Source organism: Erinaceus europaeus, chromosome 5 (assembly GCF_950295315.1).
Source record: "Erinaceus europaeus chromosome 5, mEriEur2.1, whole genome shotgun sequence".
Classification (NCBI taxonomy): Eukaryota; Metazoa; Chordata; class Mammalia; order Eulipotyphla; family Erinaceidae; genus Erinaceus; species Erinaceus europaeus.
Window position 1 is genome coordinate 104489321 of NC_080166.1, and position 23040 is coordinate 104512360.

Sequence of the window (23040 nt, forward strand, 5' to 3'; positions counted from 1 at the left end):
AAAACGGCTGTCCTGCAAAAAGCAGTAAGAGGTCATTTCTTTCTTTCTTCAGTAAAAAGTTTAAAATATGGGAGCTGGGAAGTAGTGCAGCTGGTTAAGTGCAAGTGGCATAAAGCACAAGGATCAGTGTAAGGATCCTGGTTGGAGCCCCTGGCTTGCCACATACAGGGGAGTTGCTTCACAAGCGGTGAAGTATGTCTGTAGGTGTCTTTCCCCCTCTGTCTTCCCCTCCTCTTTCCATTTCTCTCTGTCTTATCCATCAACAACAATATCAGTAACAACAACAGTAATAACTCCAACAATAAAACAAGGGCACAAAAGGGAATAAATAAATAATTTTAAATATTGGGTGGGGGCTGGGGGAGAAGCACTTTGAAGAATAAGAGTTTTTTTTTAATTTCTTTATTGGGGGATTAATGTTTTACATTTCACAGTAAATACAATAGTTTGTACATGCATAACATTTTTTAGTTTTCCACATAACAATACAACCCCTAGTAGGTCCTCTGTCATCCTTTTTGGACCTGTACTCTCCCCCCCTCCCACCCAAGAGTCTTTTTCTTTGGTGCAATATACCAACTCCAGTTCAGGTTTTACTTGTGTTTTCTTTTCTGATCTTGTTTTTCAATTTCTGCTCCAGAGTGAGATCATCCCATGTTCATCCTTCTGTTTCTAACTTATTTCACTTAACATAATTTCTTCAAGCTTGGAATACTTAGAGTTAAGGGGGAAAATCTTTTAATAATGGAATAAAAATCACTAATTTGAGCCTTCTTTTAAATGCAAAAAAAAAAGTCATGGAATATATCCTCAGTTTAGTACTACTCAGCAGTTAAAAATGCTATAATGTGTTCTTTCAAACTAATTGGATGGGACTGGCAGTGATTCTGATTAGTTAGTAAGGAAGGAAGTGAAAGACAACTGTGAGGTGACTTCACTCATAGGTGGAATAGAGAGCAAGGGTGGTGGAAGTAGTGTGAAATTATAGCCCTATTATCTTATAATCTTGTAAATCACTATTAAGTCCTCATAACAATACATTTAAAAAATAATTATAAAGATCTCTGACTAGATAATGTGCTGAGAGCTCAGGGTTAATATACTATCTCCCCAGATAGGACAAAAATAACTAATGGATTTCTTCTGTATTTGCCTGTGGTAATTTGTGTTGTGCTTTTATTAAATGTTTACCACTAGTCCAAACATTAGCCCATAATTCTGAGTTAGTTTCTTCATTTAGCACATTGATAAAATTCATGTTTTGAAATGTTCATTAAAAGTAGCAGCTGCCAAACCCGACTTCCCTGAGCAGACAACCACACCAAAATACTCTGGAGACCCACCTCTCCAGAGCCCTTGCCTTTCCAGGGAAAGATAGAAACAGGCTGGGAGTATGGACTGACCTGCCAATGTCCATGTTCAGAGGAGAAGCAATTTCCACCTTCTTCACCCCATAATGATCTTGGGCCCATGCTCCCAGAGAGATAAAAAAAATAGGAAAGCTTTCAAAGGAAGGGGTGAGATACAGAACACTGATGGTGGGAATTGTGTGAAATTTTACCCCTCTTATCCTATGGTCTTGAGGATATTTTTTATTTTATAAACAAATTAAAAAAAATAAAAAGTAGCAGCTGCATATAATCTAAGGTGAGATTTAAAGCATTATATTATATATTTAACTATTTAATGTTATATAAGTTCAGAGTGTTGAAACAATTTGTGACAGTTATTAAATCCAAATACATAGGATTAGAAGTTTCATTAAGTAGCATCTTTGTGGAGCCAGATGGTAGTGCACTAGATCAAGAACACACATTACAGTGAGGTAAAATAGGTCTGCAGGTATCTTTCTTTCTCTCATCCTCCCTCCCCTCATCCCACTCAATTTCTGTTTGCCCTGTTTATTAAAAGAAACAGAATAAATTACAAGAAAAAAATTACCACCTGGATCCATGGATTTGTAATGCTGGCACGGAGCCCCAGCAATAACACTGATGGAAAAAAAAAATAGCAGCATTTTTGCTATCATTGTTCGATGAAGTAATATAAATTCAGGGTGGGCAGAACATGAATGCAAGAACATGACACAGTAGTTTTTTCTTTTTTTATCTTTATTGACACCAGGGTTCTCACTGGATATCTATGCCTGCATAACCAATTTTTTTTCCTTTCATGTTTGGATAGTCACAGAGAAATTGACAGGGAAATGAAAGATAGAGAAGGAGAGAGAATGAAAGACACTTGTGAAGAAGTCATCACTCATCTTCCCTCTTGCAGGTGGAGACCAGGGGCTTGAACCTAGATTCTTGTACATGGTAATGTGTCTGTGTCTCTATTGTGTATGGCACCACTCAACCTCTATGATATATGTTTTTTTTATGATAGATGTTTTTAAAGTATCTAAATGAACAATTGAAAATATAATGACACTGTCAGGACTTGGGAAAGAGAAAATAATCACCAGTAATCATTTAATAGTTATATTAAATTCATCTGCATGTTACTCTTTTTATCATCTTATTGAGGGGGTTTAATAGTTTATAATCCCACTGTTAACACATGGGTAGAATCTCTCCATGATATGTGTCTGCAAAACACTCTCAATTCCTGTCCAATTTCTTTTCTACCATCAATGCACCAGGACCCCAAACTCCCCCAGCCTCCTGCCAGCCCACCTTCCCCAGAGTTCTTGTAACACAGCTGCAGTTAATAATTTGAGTGAATGGCTGAAACTCAAATACATAAAATGCTTTCATATTGCCTCATGTATAATATAAGCAAGAAGTATGCCCTCTGCAAGTATTTAATTAAAAAGGTTTAGTTCTGTGACTATCTTTATAAAATTTTTTCTTAATATTTCTTATCTGCTCCACATTTGTGAAACTTGAAGTAGTGACGTATCTGAGAGAAAGAGAATTTAGGGAACTATATGATAAGGAATTCAGAGAAAGGTAGTTTTGTCATGATTTAAAAATATATACTGTAGCAAGAGTTAAAATATAGTTGAAAAATACAAGGTACCAAAGGCATAAATGCCCATGTACATATAGGCCTTCTAAGAAAATGGGTTTTATCCTGAAGCCGGTGAGACCCCGTGGAGTGTTGTCATTCATAAAAATATGAACCAGCTTTCATTTGTGGACAACATTATGTGATTAATGTGAAAAATATATAGAACATTGATTTAAGAAAAAATGTTTGTAGGGCCAGCAGAATAACTCACTTGGATAGTGTGCTGCTTTGCCAAGTTCAAGACCTGGGTTCAGACCTATCAATTTGATCTGGGACCTACATTCTGTGCAGGAACCTGTATAACCTCTGCATCCCTGTAGGTCAGAGCTCACATTCTGTGGTCATAGCTAGGAACATTCTAGTCTGCAGCTATTGCCAAGCCCATCTTTTTCGAGTGGTAGAGTATTTTGGTCCAACCTCCCTTCAGATAATGAGGCAGTACCTACCATTGTTGATCCACATTGAGGGCAAGGTCTTGTAGGGGCTCACAAAGGAGTTCATTATGTTGTTCCAGATAAAGATGACCAGTGACAGTGGAAAGAGGAATCTTAGCATTCTAGGACCATCATGTCTGTGTGGAAATTCCAGGATTCCCTGACTAGGACCCAGGGAGATGGGGTGACCTGGTAGTAATCAAATGAACCATTATTTAAATATGCTACTCTCTTGCCATTATCCAGCTTTTGTTGTCCTAAACTTTATCTGATAAGGTTACCCTTGGAGTAACCAAGGGAAGTGAAATAGGAAGTAGGTAAGGAGAGTATCTAAGTATAAACTATTAGATTAAGTACTTTATGTTGTCTTTTTAAGTCTAACTTGTTTGCTGTATTTATTGGGTCACTGCAAACAATTGTGTACTTTTTCTTTATGATATATATTTTCCCTAACTTATGGATACTCTTACACATGTGCTCTGTCTCTTGGGCCCTGGTCCTTATCTAGCACATAGAAATAAATTTCATCTTCTTTCTCTAAAAAAGAAAAAAAAGGAAATTCAAACATTTTGAGAAATAGAGTGTTCTATTTTGATTAATAAAAGTATTCTCAAAAACATAAAAAACAAAAATACTGTACTTTAGTCTAACCAATATCAGTTTGACTAACCTGAATAAATAGGGTGTCTAAAGAACCACCATTGTAGCCCTGCTACACATTCTGTCATTCTTAGAGGAAGTTGAAAACTAGTTTTTGAATGCCATCTCTGTGGGAATTAAACTCACTAACTGAATAATATCTAATCATAGGATTGTAAACACTATCCTCAGCCCACTCCCACATTCATTTTATTAGTAGCACATCAAGTACTCTTTGCTCTTCTTCTTCTTCTTCTAGCGTTTGCCCTTCTTCCGTAGCCAGTCAACAGCGTCAGGTTGAGCCTGATGTAAAGTTTCGAGACCTCCTTTGAATCTGGAGGGGCGGCAGTCATTGACTATGTGGGTCATAGTCTGTCTGTAGCCACAGGGGCAATTCGGGTCGTCTCTGGCTCCCCAGCGATGGAACATAGCGGCGCACCGGCCATGGCCTGTTCGATAGCTATTGAGGAGAGCCCAATCATAACGTGCTAGGTCAAAGCCGGGTTGACGCTTGCAGGGGTCTGTGATGAGGTGTTTGTTTTTTACCTCAGCTGACTGCCAACTCTGTTTCCAAGAGACTGGAACAGAGAAGTTCAGTGTAGGCGTAGGGGACCAGATTGGATGATGAGACGTCAAGCGTTGGACAGGGTGGGCAAAGATATCTGCATATATTGGCAGGTCCGGTCGAGCGTAGACGTGGGAAATGAACTTAGATGATGCCGCATCCCAACGAATATCTTTGCTCTAAGAACAGTGAATATCATGATGAGGTTCTCCTACATCTAAAGAAATTTCTAGGTGAACCAAGACAACAAGAGAGACAAAAACAAGAGAGTGGGAAAAGTCTTAGTCTCTGAAATGTCTAAGCCTCCATAAAAAATAAAATAGGGGGTCGGGTGGTAGCACAGTGGGTTAAGCTCAAGTGGCGTGAAGTGCAAGGACCAGCATAACGATCCTGGTTGGAGCCCAGGCTCCCCACCTGCAGGAGTGTCACTTTACAGGAGATGAAGCATGTCTGCAGGTGTCTATTTTTTTCTCCCCCCTCTCTGTCTTCCCTTCCTCTCTCCATTTCTCTCTATCCTATCCAATAATGGCATTGATAGCAACAACAACAATAAAACAACAAGGGCAATAAAAGGGAAATGAAAGCAAAATTAAAAATAAAATGAAATAAAAAGCTTGGGTCCTTATAAAATAATCATAAAACCTAAATCTAAATGTTTATTCTAGTTTCTTTTACATGACACATTATATCCATATTCCAAAAATAAATTAATAAGACAAGCATCAGAGATAAGATTAGCATCAGAATCAAAACTGGGTATAACAGAAATATTTACATTAAACCATTGACCATTCCAATAAAAATAATAATGTATTTGAGAGAAGCTATTAAGTAATTATCAGTAAGAAATCTAGATTTGAGTATATTGAGTTAATTTTTTTTTTCTACTTTGCCAGATTTTTTTTTTTTTTTTAAATCCTGAGACCTGGGACATCAGAGGCAAGAGTGCTATCAATGTTCCGATCGTCCAGCCCTCCAGATTATTTTTTTTAACCAGAGCACTGATTCTGTCATATAAAAGACTGAATCTGGGAGTAAGAGCTTAAGGCATGAGAGTTTATGCATAACTGTTATAGTACCTCCCCTGGCTGACTGACTGTTACCAAATGGACCCTAATGTACTATAAAGAGTTTGGTTTGTTTTATAGAGTCTGGCCTATTTCACCATATTTGGACCAACTTTTCCATCCACATAGATGAGAGAAAGGGAGAGATTCCACAATCTCATGCTATAGATTAAAAAAAATATCCCAGGACAGGTTGTACATATAAGTTCATTAAACTATGACACTCTTAACTAGGAATACTGAGATGCAGCATTCAGGATTGCAACTGTATTTTAAAGTTTGCTGAATGATAACTGTTTTCTCTAGTTGGGAAAAAATGCCATTTGTCTGGAATGGTACAATGATGGATAGGTATTGTGATGAACATATGACATTTTTAATTGCCTTTAATGACAAGCCAAAGATATTATTGGAGTATATGATTAAGAGAATGTATCTGTATGTATGGCATTTGTGCCTGTAATCCAGCAAGGATTTAAAAAATGTGAAACAGAAAATAGATTGTATTGTTGAAGTGACATGAAACTGAAAAATATTCAATAGCATGCCCTAAGATGCCAGCTGGAATGGAGACAGAAGAATATCAACAGTCTGCATTTAGAAGGAATCCTGATGTGTTGATGTAATAGCCTGGTTATGAAATGATTTGCCTGCCTCTACTCACAGAGAACTCTTTGACTCTTTGAAGTGGGAAATTTTGTAGATCACATAAACATGCCCTAGCATAAAAACTGTGTCTTTAAGTGTCTTACATTTCCCTCCATAAACATTATTTAAATAAATGTTAATGGATTTTATTTATTTTCACACATATTAGAACTTAAGGTTGTTTAATATCTGCTATTTTCTTTACATCCAAATAAAATTGCATAGAGAGACATGCTGGGAAAACAATAAGTTAAAACTGAGTAACCACTCTGTCTAGACTCAAGTAAATATACTGTCACCCAATTCCATGAATAGAGAATAGAGTACTTGTTAGAAGCCTGTGATTGATCGACACAACAGTGTAAAATCCTGCCAGAATTGGAAAATGTACAAATAGCTGCCTTGAGTCCTTTGAGGACTGTGGTATACTGAGAAAAATGGAAAGAGAAAGAGAGAGAGAGAGAAAAAAAGAATATGAATTTCAAAATGAGAGTTCAAAAATGAGTAAACATAAATCATAAAATATGAACTGTCTTCAAACTCTCTCAGTGCAGCACATGACACAAATTCATGTCAGGATTCTGCTTTTACAATCCTGGTTCAGTCACTTACAGGTTGTGTGATGCAGGGTTCGTGACTAGCACCCTATTATTGAATGGCAAGTGTATGTCACACTATGGGTAAAGTGATAGACTTGAGTTATATAATCCTTGATTTATTTGCTTTGCTATAGGGGAGAAATAGACAACAGAGAAAAATCCAGTAAACACAATAAAATAATCCCAGAGAACTATAAAATCTTATAAAGAAAAAAAAACAAGTTTGAGCTAAAAAATGACTGATGGGGCGAGGAAATGTAATTTACCTTTGAGTTAATTAATTGCTTTAAATAGTATTCATAAGAAGCAGTATAACAGTTCTAACAAAGTAGAATGTGTTGCAATATGCTCTAAAGGGGCCAGTTCTATTCCAATAGCCATTGCAGATACGCTAAAAATTATTGGATTTTAAGAGAAGCAAGCTCACTAAACTCATGACTTTTTCATTGTGAATTTACTTTCAGAAGCTGAATTAATCTAATAACTTCAAGAATGATTCTTTATTAAAGATACAGTAGCAACATCCTTACAAATTGTATCAAACATTCCAAGTAACATTGGAGTTTTATTTTTCCCAAACAACTGCCAGCCCATTCTGCTCTCCACATGATATTCCAGGTGACTTAAAAAGAATATGAAATCAGAGTATGCATTGCATATTTTCTAATTCCAAGAATAGATTTTAAAATTTGTAACCATCATGTTATAAAATATGTAATTTTGTATTTATATTTTATATACTCATAAATAAAAATATAAGAATTAGTAATAAATTATACCCTAAAATTGAAACAATGCAGAGAAGATTAGCATGGCCCTTGCACAATGATGACATGCAAATAAAAATATAAGAATTAAATTATGATACTATCATATCTGTGCTAGATAAGAATGGCATATACTTTTGAAAAATAGTTTTAGAAAAATAAAGAGAATGAATTGGAAAGTTCTGTTAATTGTATCCATTCAACATTTTTAAATGCTGTTTATTCAAGCATAGGATGCTTTGGGCTTTTTTGTTTGTTTTTGTTTATTTTTTATTTATATTTTATTGGGAGGCTAGTGGCTTACAGTAATTTTGTTGATACACTAGTACATCCTTGTCAGCTTTATTTGATATAATTCATCTAAAATATCCTTAGAATATTAGAAGCTTAGAATATAGTAAGTATGTAACATATACTAGGCATTATATTTAAGAAAAGTCATTGATTTTTAGTAATTCACCTTTGGTGATTATTTTGTTCATACATATAAACTATGTGTTTTGGACATGTATTTCACATGTAAACAAATGATAATTAAAGCAAAATCTTATACTGACCATAACACTTATCAGCATTGATCACATTTTAAAGGAAATAAGTTCTTATCAGTCTTAAATCTATGGTACATAAAAATATGTAAGATTAGCAACTTCATGTATTTTTCCAAATTTAGTATAAAGAATATGACTGTTTTATATTGCCACTAAGTTTCTATCTGTATCTAATTTCCTCTAGTTAGCTTATAACTCAGTTAAAATATTGAAATAAAGCATTTTTAGAAACATTAGTTTCTCCATATGTGTTATGAGTAATCTACTGCCATTTATTTAGGTAAACAAAACCAAAATGCCCAATGGAAAGGTATCACAGTAACTGGTTGTAGTTCTTTATGATGGTGTCAATCTGTCCAGCTTTTGTGTCATAGGACATAGTCTTGAGTATGAGGAGAGAAGGTAAATAATTCTTTTGTTATTGCCTGAGTTTCATCTATTCAAGTAAACTTTTTTAGAATGAAACAGAAGAGGAGACATCACAGCACTAAACTTTTTTCTTATTTATTTATTTATTTATTTATTTATTTATTTGGATAAGAGGGGTACAACTCCACGCAGCTCCTACCAGAGTTCTAAATCCTAACCTCTCCACTGGAAGCTTTCCTATTTTTTATCTCTTTGGGAGCATAGACCCTGGATCATTATGGGGTGCAGAAGTTCGAAGGTCTGGCTTCTGTAATTGCTTCTCTATTGGACATGGACATTAGCAGGTTGATCCATACTCCTAGCCTGTTTCAGTCTTTCCCTAGTGGGTTTGGGCTCTGAAGAGGTGGGATTCCAGGACACATTGGTGAAGTCATCTGCCCAAGGAAGTCAAGTTGGCATATAGGTAGCATCTGCAACTTGGTAGCTGAAAGTAGTTAAGATATAAAGCAGAACAAATTGTTCAATGATCAGGAACCTAAAAGTAAAAATATAATTGAGATTTGAGTTCTACACTTTGGGAAAAGTTAGGAAGTCTATATTAGAGGTATTCCAAGGGGTCCATGACTTTATTAATTCTTGCTTGAGCCCAACAGCTTACATGCAGGTGGATGCAAGGCACTGTCCTGGGAGATGGTGTCAGAGTTGGGAATAGGACTAGAAAGCTGGATCAGGAAAGAGAGTAGCTAGAAAATATGGGAAAAGTATATGAATACTATTAACTGTAAACCCCACTGATCTGATCTGGGGCCCATATTCAGCACAGGAATCTGTGTAACCTCTGTATCCCTGTATGTCTGAGCTCACATTCTGTGGTCATAGCTAGGAACATTCTAGGCTGCACTCATTACAAAGTCAATCTTCCTTGAGTGGCAGAGTACATTGACCCAGTCTCCCTTCGGAGAGTTGTGCAGTACCTATCATTGTTGTTCCACATTGAAGGCAAGGTCCTATAGAGGCCCACAAGAGCCTGCTGTTCCTGATGGAGATGACCAGTGATGATGGAGAGAGGGATCTGTTAGAGGTCTAGGCCCAGCATATCTATGTGGGAATCCCAGAATTCCCTGAGTAGGAATCCCACATGATGGGGTAGCCTGGTAATGACCAAGAGTCATCATTGAAGTATATAATTCTCTTCTTCCCTTTATCCAGCTTTTGTTGTCCTTACTTTGTTTGACAAGGTTAGCATTGGAGTGGCTGAGGGAAGTGAAAAAGAAAATAGGTGAACAGAGAATCTAGGTCTATATAGAAGCTATTTGATTAAGTACTTTGTGGTGTCTTTTTTTTTTTTTTTCAGTTCTTACTACTTCCTTGTTGCACTTACTGAGTCACTGCAGACCACTGTGCACTTTTACTTTAAGATGTGTGCTTTCCCATAACTTACGAATAAATGTGTACATAGCATTAAGCTTTCAACCATGCAGTGGAGATTGGGATGGAACCTGGATCACAGTAAGACAAAGCAGCACACTCCTAGGTGAGCCATCTTGGCAGTGCCAGTGGTAAGGGTTTTTTTTTTGTCTCCAGAGTTATCACTGGGGCTTGGTGCCTGCACTACAAATCCACTGCTCCTGGAGGCTATTTTTTTCCCCTTTTGTTGCCCTTGTTGTTTATAGTTGTTGTTGTTGTTACTAATGTAGTTGTTAGATAGGACAGAGAGAAATAGAGGGAGGAGGGAAAGACAGAGAGGGGGGAGAGAAATATAGATACTGGCAAACCTGCTTCACCGCTTGGAAAGCGAGCCCCACCCGCTGCAGGTGGGGAGCTTCGAACCAGGATCCTTATGCTGGTCCTTGTGCTTCAGGCCATGTGTGCTTCACCCTTTGTGCCACTGCCCAGCCCCCAGTAAATAATTTTTATCTCTTCTTGTTCAAAGAAAAATGGTGGAGAGTTTACCCAATATCAATGACTTGGTTTTTTAGATGAAAATGGCCCTACAGTTAATCACTATGCTGAGTGAGATATTTTTCCAAATGACAAAGGGCAATTTTATAGCCAATGATTATTGACTATTATATGAAACTGGAAAAAAAGAAAAAAAAGACATCATTTACAGTGAGATACTATTCCTGTAATGATGCTGGTGGAAAATGTCATCTTTATGGCTAATGATGAAAACTCCTGTTGCTATTATTTATAAAAGACAATCTCTTTAGACATTTGTAAATTGCCATGCACTGATGTATTCTGTTAGTCAATTTCTTGTGTTCAAGGACTAAATTAGATTAATTTCAGAGCTTAGAAAGAAACATCTAATCCCAATTGTCATGCTGCAAGAAACAGTAGATTGAATACAGATATAATATGATAGAGATAGAATTTAAAAGTGATTATAACTTGGTGACTGAATAAAAACAAGCAGTAATTGCACTAAAACAAGGGGAAAAATCAGCAATCAGATATTAGAAATGAGTCTCAAAAATCAATGATCAGATGTTAGAAATGAGTCTCAAAGGATTAAAAAAGAGCCTACACACCAAAGGGGTGATAAAAGCATTGTTTGGAGATTGCAAAAGGAGGGGGTCAGACAGTGGCACCCCCTGGTTCATCTTACATAATACTAAGGGCAAGGGTCTGGATTGCAGTCCCCAGCTCCCCACCTGAGTGGGGAAGCTTCACAAGCAGCAAACCAAGTGTCTTTCTCTCTTCCTTTCTAACTCCCTCCCCCTTTCAGTCTTATCTAATAATGATAATATAATTATAATTATATATATATATTATTATTATGGGAAAAATCACTGTCAGGAGCAGTAGATTCATATTGCTGGTACCTAGACATAGCAATAACCCTGGAGGCAAAAAAAAAAAAATGTCCGTAAGAGGTGTGTAAGACAGTGAATGGTAGAAGTTTCAGACAAAAATAAGTAAATTAGATAAGTGAAGCCAAGATAGCCAGTACAGTGAACCTCGGCAAGGAATCACTAGTTGATAATGAGCTTGGGCATAGAAATTCAATTTGATTAAATAGAAAAATTACTTTAAAATTGTTTCCCTACTTTATATTTATTATAAAACATTAATCAACTTCAGGCAAAAATTCCTCTCCAAAGAATAAAATTAATACTTTTGAATATTAGCAGATAATTCACTGTTTCTTAAACACTAGTAAACACAGAAATGAATCCCATATGTTTGAAATTCTTCTCCAAAAATGAACATTAACAGCAGTCAGTGAAAAGCAAAGAAAATAAAATGTCAAGATGATACTGTAAAAACAGTGAGTCTGGGCATTGTATGATGGTGTTAAAAGCAAAGAAACTCAGTTTCAATATTTTGTTTTTATTTTTGTATAAACAATTAAGTAGAAACTGCTCGTAATATACAGATACCTACGGAAGATTTTTATAATAATTTTTATAATACCTACGGAGTATTACTTCTATCTTTTGCTTTTTCCATTGTGCTTTTAAGAATTTTACTGCTGTAGAAAGGACTGCGGTTTGAATAATGTTCTTTAACTAGTTTGTACATCCTGTCTAGCTCCTTGATTTGTCTCTCAGTATACTTTTTATTATTTAAACACTGTGACTAATATAAAATGTTTGGTGGCAAGTTTGGGGGCTGGGTGGTGGAGGACCTGGCTAAACAAACACATCACTAAGCACAATGAGCCAGAAGAGTTCGAGTCATGTCGCCCTATCTACAAGGGGGAAGCCTCATAGTGGTGAAGCGGGTCTGCACTTCAATCTCTATCTCTGTCTCTCTCTCTGTCTCTCTCTCTCTCTCTCCACTGCCATCAGGGTTATTTCAGAGGCTCAGTGCTGGCACTATGAATCCACAGCTCCCTGCAGCCTTTTTTCCCTTTATTATTATTTTTTCTTTTTAGCTTTTTTCTGTTAGATAAGACAGAGAAAAATTGAGAGAGGATGGGGAGATAGAGAGAGGGAGAGAAAGATAGACACCTGCAGACCTGCTTCACCATTCATGAAGCAGAACTCCTGCTTGTGAGGAAGAGGGCTCGAACCTGGTTCCTTGTACTTGGTAATATGTGTACTTAACTACAGGTGTGCCACTACCTGGTCCTCTTTCTCCCTGTCTCCTCCTCCTCTTTCAGTTTCTCTCTGCCCTATCAAGTAAAATAGAATAAAAATTTCAAAAGGACAAAATGGCCACCAGGAGCAAGTGGATTTGTAGTGCAGGCACTGAGCACCCCCACCATCCCCCACAATAACCAAGGTGACAATCTTATAAATAGGAAAGGAAAAAAAAATTGATCCTGATGTCTCTGTAGCCTGTAACTTTTTTCATACCTTTCAACATAATGGTTATGAAGCTTGTATAAAGTTATAGGGAGTAGATAAGTAATAAAAGGTCCATATTTTTATTTTCTTGCCATGGATTTTGTCGCTAAATTCAGAACCCTCTGCTTGCAGCACCAACAATCAAAATAATGGTTCACGGGACTTTCATCCTGAAAAAGACTACATATGCACTGTTCTATTCTCCGCTTCCCTACTTCCATATATAGATACGGAGCAAAAAAGACAAGTGTTGTTTGACGTTGTTGTTGCAATTTTTTTGTTTTGCTAGTCAGTCAGCTAAAGTGTGTTAACATAATGAGGTTTGCATCAGGTAGAAAATGTATAAAGTTGCTTTGAGGAAAAATATGCCATTCATACTAATGGCTACCCATATGTAAACTACTTAAAGCAAATTCTTTAAAGATTAATTTCTCGGGCTGGAGAGATAGTTCCATCGTTATTCAAAAAGACGTTCATGCCTGAGGCTCCAAAGTCCAGGTTCACCACCATAAGTGAGGGCTGAACAGTGCTCTGGTCTCTTTGTACATTCTCTCTCTCTAAAATAAAACAAATATTATATATATATATATATATATATATATATATATATATATATATATATATATATATATATTCTTTTTTAACACAGAAAGAGAAGGAGGATAGATAGAAAGAATTACAGACAGAAGTATGGCTCAGCTCTGGTGGTGGGGTTGGGGTTTAGCTGGCTTCATTTGGGTCCTCAAGCACAATAGCTCAATGTGCTTTCTCCCCTGACACTAAAGGTAGATTTTTTTAAAATAAATTCAATGTTGAGAAACAGTTTATTTCTAAACTCTTTTCATTGAAACTATACCAAAGGAAAAAATGAATTTCTTTCCTCACATTAAAAATAAAATTATCTTAGCCAAGTAAGTAAAAATGTCAAATTAAATTTTGCTTACTTAATTCAGCAATGCTCATCTGAATTTAATTAGCACTATCCCCAAAATTCAATAAATACAGGACTGAGATCTCATCAAAAGACTTTATACTAGATTTTTGTCTCCAATTGAATTAGGAATTAGGAAGTTTAAAGATGCTTAGCTTAATAGTAATAGCATGTCTACAATTAAGGATCTTTTATGTTTAAACCATCTGAATGCATCTTGCTAAGTGAAATAAAATTTAAAAAATTTACATGAGGGTAGAGCAGATAGCATAATGTTATGCAAAAAGACTTTAATGCTTGAAGCTCTACAGTACCAGGTTTAATGCCCCATATTACCATAAACCTAACTAAGCAGTGCTCTGGGGGCAAGGGTGGGGATGCTTTCGATCAGGTGCTGGTGAACCTGGTTAAGTACACAATTTACCACATGCAAGAACCCAAATTTGACCCCTCAGTCCCCACCTAAAGGGAAGAAGCTTCACAACTGGTTACTCAAGTACTACAGGTCTCTCAGTTCCTTTCAGGGACCCTCCCCCCTCTCAATATCTCTCTGTCCTATCAAATTTAAAAAAAAAAGAAAAGAAAGAAAAGAAAAAAAAATCTACATGAACTTCCCCCTTCCTTATATGTGAAATTAAAAAAAAAAAATTAAAACCAAGTTTATATAAGCAGAGAATAGAATGAGAAGTGGGGAAAACAAGATATTGGTCAAAGGGTACAAAGTTGCAGATATGCTAGGAAGATCTAAAATATGGTATGGACAGTATGATCAATAGAACAAAGATGTTAGGAAACATCAAAAATATGGTAAATGACTTTAAGAGAGTCCAACTTGGTCCAATGATTTTTTTTTTTTTTTAGTGAAAAATAAGACTTTTTTTTTTCAAATCCTAGGAGCATGAGTTTCACACAAAGAAAATTTAAATTCTAAAGAAAATAGTTTCAAATTCAATAAAATTTTGAACAATCTGAGATCAGTTGATTATGTATATCACTTCACTGAAGAATCATTAAATTTTTCAAACAGGTCAAATAAGGACTTGTTCTGCTATATTCAGACACACACACACACACACACACACACACACTAATGGAAAAATACATTGCAATTTTTTTTTTACTGTGAATAATTTTTTTTTTATTTAAGAAAGGAGACATTAACAAAATCATAGGATGGGGGGGTACAACTCCACACAATTTCCACCACCCAATCTCCATATCCCAGCCCCTCCCCAATAGCTTTCCCATTCTCTATCCCTCTGGGAGCGTGGACCCAGGGTCATTGTGGGTTGCAGAAGGTGGGAGGTCTGGCTTCTGTAATTGCTTCCTCGCTGAACATGGGAATTGAGTGATCGATCCATACTCCCAGTCTGCCTCTCTCTTTCCCTAGTAGGGTGAGTCTCTGGGGAAGTGGAGCTCCAGGATGCATTGGTGGTGTCTTCAGTCCAGGGAAGCCTGGCCAGCATCCTGATGGCATCTGGAACCTGGTGGCTGAAGAGAGTTAACATACAAAGCCAAACAAATTGTTGAAGATATTAAATGTCCCAGATCTAAGTATTAGGAAAAGTAAACCTGCATACAGACTATAATATTGGCAGACATTCACAGTTTTTCACCTGAGACAATAATGATTACTTAATAACTAAATGTCTTTTTTATATTTTTTTGCTTATTTATTATTTGAAAGAGAGGAAGAGAGACACCTGCAACATTGCTTCTCTGCTTGTGAAGTTATAGGTGAGGAGTAGGGGCTTGAGACCCAGGTCCTTGAGCATGGTAACATGTGTACTCAACCAAATGCACCACTATCCTGCCCTTTTATCTAAATGTCTTATTCAGTGTCAACTTGGTCCCCCAGAACAAAATCCACAGACTAAATAGCTTAAAAAACAGAAATGTATTTTCTTACAGTTCCTAAAGGTAGAAACACCAGAATCAAGATATGAGACAATGACCTTCTTTTTGAAGCACTGATTCCTTGTTTGTAGAAATCCTTTTATCTGTGTCACCACATAGTGAAGAGCAGCATTCTAGTGTCTTTTCTCCTAATGCACCAGATCAAATTGACTAGGATTACCCCTTTATCCATCAAATCTAGTCATATGGATCAGACTTCTACCCAGGAATTTGGGGGGAGGTGATGAAATGTTCATATGTAGTAGAATCTGAAATCTCATCTTTCTATACTTCATCAATTCAAAATTTTCTATAAATTGTAGGCATAACATGATTGGTAATTTTTTAAAAATGTGCCATGTTATATGTATGATTATGTTAGTTATAATGGTCCCCATGAGTTGACAAAAGGGATATTTGTATCTTTATCATTTTTGTTTTGGTTCTCTTTTAATTATTTTATTTTTTTTTTTTAGTATAAACATTGCCATGATATTGTCTCTGACTGAAAGGTATGGAGACTGATCAATGTTTGGAATTCTGTGATAAACATTACCAGTGACACGCATCATTATCATGAAAGACTCATTTCAATATTTTGTTATGGGTGGCAAATGCTACCATTGTTTGATCACATATAAATTTCTTACCATAATAAAGAAATTATAACTAGATGTTAGGTAAGCAAGTATTTTTGCTGATTTTAAAAGGCTCTTAACTGTGATTTTTTTTTTTAAATCAAAGTGAAGTAGTAGTCTGGTTCTGATCTTTTTGTTTCTCTTATTCATGTTTAGCTTGATGGTCTGAAAATATAGTTTGGAAAAATTCTTCCTAAAGATACCTCTTTTAATTTTCAAGAAAATTATTCTTCAGCTACACAGACAATTATTAAGACAATCTATAGACTGTTAATAATATTTTACACATGATTTTTTTGTAACTTACTTGGCCAGAAGAGCTAATAATATACTTCAGATGCTTAATATAAAACAGACTACAATTAATTTTTTTTTACTTACAAAGAAACATGTATTCTAGTTTTAAACTGAAGTGCTATTTTATTGTAATTAATATTACAAAGTAAGTACACCTGTGATTTGCTCATGGTTCCTATAACCTCTCCCAGGTAGTCCATGAAAGTGAACCAATCAATAAAATAAACATTGATAAGCCTTTCTTTGTGCAATAGAAATATGGGAAAATCAAATAGCTAAATATTGTGTAATCAACTCCACTAAAGTGAGGACAAAATCATGACACTCATCATGAGTCTATGGCAAATGCTTTGTTTCTACATGTTAATGAGTATATAGCCCAGAGGCAGCCAGGTAGCCTGTCATTCAGTTCTCTGCAGATCAGACATCGCCAGCAAATGATGATAACTTCACCTGGTCAAAGCTTGCCAGTTACAGTGCCTTTGGGATTTTCTAGTGCATTTGATCAGATGTGATACATTCCCAAGGTATATTCCATCTCTGTTTGAACAAGAAAAAAACATTGCAACAACTATTTAAGGTAAAACACAACTTAGCAAACCTTGTATGTCAACAGGCAGACAAATATTCTGCTTCTTCATTTAATTACATCGAGTCTAATATTTGAGTAACATGTGCACTCAACCAGGTGAGCTACCACCCAGCCCCCATGTCCTGTATTTTAGCAGTTGATAGAAATCAGAGTGAGGTGATTAAATTAAGAAAGTAAAACTGGTTGAAAATATTTTACAGTAGCAGTTCAGAACAAATGACTGACAGTCCTGATAGTACACCTCATGATTGATGTATTTTCAGTTACCATTTTTGTCCCATGCGTTTCTCCTCTAGGAGAAACTTTAACTGTGTCTTTATTGGACTGGTTCAGAGTTTCTCAGAGTTTTGTCTGTTGTAGTCTGGTGCTTGTCAACTTAGTTTTCACAACTGCCCTTCTTCTCCATTCTTTGCATAAGCCACCAGTGTTGCATAATTAATGAAGCCTTTCTGTGTTCACTTCTGGTTTTGTTGATCTATTTGTAAGCATTAAACTCATTATATCTCCTGGGTTGTGCATTTGTTTGTTTTTCATATTATCTGCATTCCATTTCCAGGCCATTTTATAAAGAAAGGTATATAATGTTAGTTTAATTCCTAAAAGAAATTAGTTATTGTTTTATTCTCATAGACATGGATAATTAAAATATAGCTTCTAATGATCTTACAAGCCTCCAAATAATTTTCTCTTTAAAAAATGTTGTTTGGGAGGACCCGGTGGTGGTGCACCTGGTTAAGCGCACACACTACAGTGTGCAAGGCCCAAGGTTGAAGTCCCTGGTCCTCATCTGCAGGAAGAAAGCTTCACTAGTGGTGAAGCAGGTCTGCAGGTGTCTCTCTGTCTCTTTCCCTCTCTGCCCCTACCCCTCTCAATTTCTCTGCCTCTATCCAATAATAAATAAATACATAAATAATAATATTTTAAAAAAATGTTGTTTGGGTCCGGAGAGATAGCATAACAGTTATGCAAAGAAACTCTCATGTCTGAGGCTCTGAAATCCCAGTTTCAATCCCCCTCACCACCATAAACCAGAGCTGATCAGTGCTCTGATAAGAAAAAAGAAGAAGATAAAGGAGGAGAGGGAGGACAATGAGAAGAAGAAAAAAGCAGAGGTGATAGATAGCATAATGGTTATGCAAAGAGACTTTTATGCCTGAGGCTCCAAAGTCCCAGATTTAATCCCCCACACCACCAGAAGCTGGAGTTGAACAGTGCTCTGATAAAATAAAATAAAATAAAATAAAATAAAATAAAATAAAATAAAATAAATATTCAAAACTAAAAGAAGAAAGAAGACAAGAAGGAGAAAGGAAGGAAGAGAGAGAGTTTTTCCAGCGACCAAGAAGTGACATACTTGGTAGAACAGACATGTTACAATGCACAAGATGCAGATTCAAACTTCTGGTCCCTACCTGCAGAGGAAAGCTTCATGAGCAGTAAAATAGTGCTGCAGGTGTCTTTCCTTCCCCCCTCCATCTCTATCTTCCTCTTCCCCCTCAATTTCTCTTTGTCTCTATCCAATAAATAAAATATTATAAAAGTGTTTTCCAGTACTAGTTTGTTTTACTGTATTTGAAAACAAAGTTTTTGAAATTGATATCATCCTTGAATGAAATTTAACATATAAATTTTTTAACTAGTCATCTTTTTCTTTTTAAGATAAAACACAACTTATCAAAATTTGTAAGTCAACAGGTAGACAAAATTCCTCCTTAATTAGCATGTTCATGGAGCAGATGTTTCTTCACCCCCAAAATAAATTAGTGGAAAGGGAAGGAGGGAGAGTATCAGTGTGGGCAAAATGTTAGACACTGAAAAGTCAGGTCCCGAATATAATGCCAGTTTAGCCAACTCACCAATGCCCCATTAGCTGGGTGTAACTGGGGTATAGTGACAAGATCAAGACTCTTCAACAATCACAGCTTTAGAAAATATTTAGAAGTTATATAAAGTTATAGTAAATTACTGATAAGTTTGCATCAGAATTATATTAAAATAATTTAATGTCTGTTGCCAAGTAGGTAAGACATAGGTCTTTTTTTTTTTTTTTTTTTTTTTTTAGAAACAGGGAGGCAGAGAGAGAGAATTAAAAAGAGACCACAGCAATGAAGCTTCCTTCAATGCAGTGGGTGTTGGGCTCAAATCTGGGTTTGCACACGGCAAAGCAGCACACTATACAAGTGAGCTATTTCACTGGTCCAGGTCATCTTATAAATAACCATACCTTGAACTCAAAAGAAATAAATTACAAATTTAACCAGGTTATAATTAGTTTTTAGCAGGTCACTATCAACATTTTTTATTCTGTTATTTACAGTATGTAATTATAATCTAAGATTAGGAAATATTTGGCATAAGATTAGACTACTGCTTGTTAAATGTAGATCTGAATTGTTTCCAGGATTGGCGTTTGTTTATGAATTATTCAATACATTTATTGAATCTGATGACATAAGAAGCTATTCTCAAGGCAGCTTTGTGACTGATGAGTCTTAAAAGACTTAGTGATTGAACTTAAATCACTCTGTCCCTTAGTGTTTAAAATTTATTAATTTATTGAAATGGGAAAGACACTATAAAAAGGATAAGTCTACAAGTAGTCCCCATACATCATTTCTTTATGACAAGAAAAATCAGTGGTCACATGTTGAAACTTCAAAATGTGATTCTTGTATATTTTGACATAAGCAATTCCTATTACTGTGTTTTAAAATTCACTTGCAGGAAAAAGTATGCTGACCTTGAGTTGAAGACTTCCTGAGCATTTATACTTTCCTAGGTGACTTTCATAAGTAACAGTTTTATCACTGTTCTTTCATCTTATGGAACTTATTATTATGACAGAAATATACACTTCTGATAGTATAATCATTTTCTCTTATGAATTTACTATATATATAATTCAGTTAAAGGTAGTCATATGTTTTAACCTGAAGAGATCAGTATATAAATTAAATCTCACTTATATTAGTTGTGTAAGTATTATGTATAAGTTTAAAAAATGTGTGTATAAAACTTTTACTTAAACTTCAGGGATCTTCACATTTCTAAGTGCACTAACAAATCTCTAACTGTAGCAAAAGTCTGCTAAGTAAGCTTTCTAAAATTATGTGCATAATTTAGTAGCTCTTTATTTTTTTCAATTTTCTTTAGTTCAAGTGATACTTTATTTAAAACAAAAATATATTTATAAATACCCAGGAACTGGTTACTGAAAAGTAAAATCAATTATCAAACATTAATTCTTCTCTCTAATTAGTAAGCTTCACATAAATTTTAACACAAGAAACGTTTGTGTTTGCAAAAACAGCTATATTTTCTACCGATTTGTCACCCATATATTTAGAGTAGTAAATCAATGTTTTCTAAGAAGCTATTTTGTTAATTTGATCATCTATGTTTTCTGTAAAAGACATAGTCACATGTCAAACTATTTTAAAATCACCTCTTTGCTTCCTGTTTTTCTTTCATTTGCTATATACTATTTTTAATTTTACTTTCTTTAATTATAGATATGTATTTTATTTAACTTATTGTGTTTAGACTGTCGGATTATGTGAAATTTCTGACATACTGTTTCCCTTATTACTCCTTTTAAATGTTGATGTATTAAGAAAATTATTTCCACATTTAGCATTTCTCAACTTGGGTATTGATAATCACAGGTATTTATAATCACAATAAAGAGTGCAGAATTCATTGATGTCTTTCTATATATGTGCACACTGCAAAAAAATTTGTTTTGCATAATTTAACATTAGTATTCAGTTCTTTCTAGTTAGCTCAATGGCTGGATAAAATTAGCAATTTTAAGTGGGTGTGGAGGGGGTTCTTTTTCTAGAAAATTTTCTAGAAAACGAAGCAGTTTGAGATATCAGCAATGAAGTCTGTCTTTACCTGTCAGATCAGCCATGCAGGTAGGATGACATCTGAACATTGCTCCCAGAGGACCTGAGTCTTTGTAATTCAGCAAATACTATACCAATGGCTCTTTCTGAATTATGACCCCTTTGGGTTTTCCTCCTTAGCAAAACATCCTGAAATATGGTTAGATTGCATTTGGAGAAGTTGTTTCAGCATGGGTCAGGGCTCATGGTTACCTCCTCAATACCAAGTCCCAAAACACAGAGTCTGACTTCCCACCTCTTTATCATTTCTGTCCTTTTAATGTTTGTTGCAACATCGAGATCTTGGACTAATTTTTTACTGAAGTATTTATTCTTAGGATCTGAACTGGAAAAATAAAATCTATTTTTCTAATTAAAAATAATACAGCTATTTCTATTAAGCTTTTAATAAATTGCTGTTTAGGCTAGTTAGTATTGATAAGAATAGTGTTGTATAAAGCAAAATTCAAAACTTAAATTTGAAAATACTCAATATGATTTTAAATGTCCTTTTTCTAAAGAGAGAAAATTATAAGAATGTACTATTTAAAACTTCTTGATTTTTATTATTAGCTACAAAAGATATTTAGGAAATTGACTTTACATTATGTATTTGTAGACCTACACTTTGTATGGTGTCAAATGAAGTTAGTGCTCAATTTTATCCTAAAACACAAAGGATTTTGCATAATTTCTTCAACTGGTTAATCACCAGACATTGCCTTGGCTGATTTTGTTTTAAGCCTTATGGCTTACAGGGCTTCTTTCATCTTTGCTCTAAACACTGTGCTTAAAGAATCATTTTCTCAGGTCCAGGAGATAGTGCACCAGGTTAAGCGCACATAGTACAAAGCACAAGGACCAGCTAAAGGATTTGGGTTCAAGACCTGGGCTCCCCACATGCAGGGGGGTCGCTTCACAAATGGTGAAGCAGGTCTGCAGGTGTCTCTCTTTTTCTCCCCCTCTCTGACTTCCCCTCCTCTCTCAATTTCTCTCTGTCCTATCCAACAACAACAGCAGTAACAACAATAACAGCAACAACAAGGACAACAAAATGGGAAAAATGGCCTCCAGGAGCAATGTATTTGTAGTGTGGGCACTGAGCCCCAGCAATAATCCCGGAGGAAAAACAAAAAAAGAATCATCTACTTCTAAGTTGAATATTGACCCTTATAAAGACTAAAAATGGTATATCTAACCTAAAGAAAATAATACTATGTTCTATACTAAGCCAACTACTTTCAGAATTCAGGATAAAACTGAATTATATCTGTATTAGTGAATCTCACTCAAAGTAAATAATTTGTTTCCTACATTCTAGAAGATTGTATTCTGAATTAATTTTCCCCCTCCAGGGTTATTGCTAGGGCTTTGTGCCAGGACAGACAGAAACTGAGAGAGGAGGTGGAGATAGAGAGGGAGAGACTAAGATAGACACCTGCAGATCTGCTTCGTTGCTTGTGCCTGCTGGTGGGGAGACCCAGGCTTGAACCTGTATCCCTGAGTGGGTTCTTGCACTTTGTACTATATGCACTTAACCAGGTGCTCCACTACCCAGTCCCCTGTATTCTGAACTTTGTATGGATTTCTATGAACTTGAACTTTTGTGATGTCAAAACAGGAAAAATTTACTTAACACCTAACCTAATTTTAGTTTTAAGTCTCACAAAAGGGGACAGTTAAACCAGTAAATCTGGAGTTTCTTGTTCAGCATTATTGAAATCTACATTATGATTGCAGCAACAATCAGCTGGTTGAAGTATCTTTCCCTGAAGTAACCCTTCTTTTAGGGACCTTATCCCACCTTTTTCTGACTCTAAAAGACTACATCTTTTTGATGATTTCATGCT

General features: G+C 35.6%; 1 non-coding gene across 1 annotated transcript; it reads left to right on the forward strand.

Annotated features, from left to right (window-relative positions):
* Positions 1-7724: 7724 nt before the first annotated feature.
* Positions 7725-7828, forward strand: LOC132538817 (U6 spliceosomal RNA). Its single transcript, XR_009550139.1, has one exon. It is a non-coding gene; the product is annotated as a U6 spliceosomal RNA (small nuclear RNA).
* The last annotated feature ends 15212 nt before the right edge of the window (positions 7829-23040 follow it).